The sequence below is a fragment of the Rhinopithecus bieti genome, unplaced genomic scaffold (assembly GCF_001698545.2).
Source record: "Rhinopithecus bieti isolate Rb0 unplaced genomic scaffold, ASM169854v2 scaffold_12689, whole genome shotgun sequence".
Classification (NCBI taxonomy): Eukaryota; Metazoa; Chordata; class Mammalia; order Primates; family Cercopithecidae; genus Rhinopithecus; species Rhinopithecus bieti.
The window spans coordinates 2992091-2993132 of record NW_016807758.1 but is presented as its reverse complement, the minus strand read 5'-3'; the positions used below and the strand labels follow the sequence as shown (position 1 = coordinate 2993132).

Here is a 1042-nt window from a genome sequence, read left to right as displayed (position 1 = left end):
GACCACCCTGGGCAACATAGCAAGACCCTATCTCATAAAAAATAAAAATAAAATAAAATAAAATTAATTAATTTAAAAAAGATTTTCTTGCTTCTTGTGTCTTAATATCCTAACCATTATCATAGTACTATCATGTAGATAGCCAAAATTAATAAGATAGTTAGAAAATAATACAAAATAATTTGGGGCACTTTTATTTAAAAATTAAAATACCTCCAGTACTATAAATTCCAGGAGAGGCAGAAATCAATATGAGCTTAATGACTGATGAAAATTACCATAGATTTATTTTTTGCAGATACAGAAGATGAGAGAGAGAAATTACAGAGTGATGGAGAAGGCAGACATCATGCAACGTGATCAAGGGCTATTCATTTTAAGCAGAAATATACATATGTAGAAAGCACCCTTGTACTTCTAATACCAATGACTATAGAGAAAAATAGTGTAGCCAAATAGTTCCTAGAATAGGAAAAATAAGGAATTATATTTTGAGATAAGAAGTTAAGCTCTAATATAATAATTATATTGGGTCAAAGAAAATGAAAACAAATTTTAAAAATCTTACAACATGAATAAAGGTTTCACCAAATCAGGAGTCTATTATAAGCATGTTTTGAGTTATTTTCTTTCCCAAAGAGTTTATTTTTGTTTTAATTTATATAAGTAGTATACACTTCTGAAAACATTTAATGAATGTCATACTGGTTCTTGTAAAAGATGAGGTCGAGCAATTCCATTAAGCTATAGGAAGGTGAAGAGAGAATATCTGGTAAATGAATTTCAAATAAGCTCCTTCACAATATGCCCCTTCCATAACCTCTGTATCCTTGTCATCCCAAACTGCCCACATTTTGTTGAACTCCTTGCACTTCTCAAAGGACATCTTCCCTGTCAACCCACGATATCAGTGGGCTAGGGGAGGTCCCCAAATACTGGAGGTACCTTGACCCTTGCCAGTGTCCAGGCACTTGACACCAACACAGAAGAAATCCAGAAAACAGTGACTGTATGAAGATTTACTGCAAAGTGAATCTCCATG

The 1042-nt window shown here is 32.9% G+C and overlaps 1 long non-coding RNA gene across 1 annotated transcript in view; it reads left to right on the top strand.

Moving 5' to 3' along the window:
- LOC108536729 (uncharacterized) overlaps positions 1-609 on the top strand; it is a 9560-nt gene extending 8951 nt beyond the window's left edge. Inside the window, exon 4 of the long non-coding RNA XR_001887605.1 lies at positions 299-609. This is a non-coding gene — a long non-coding RNA (uncharacterized LOC108536729). The remainder of the gene's footprint in view (positions 1-298) is intronic.
- Positions 610-1042: the final 433 nt, after the last annotated feature.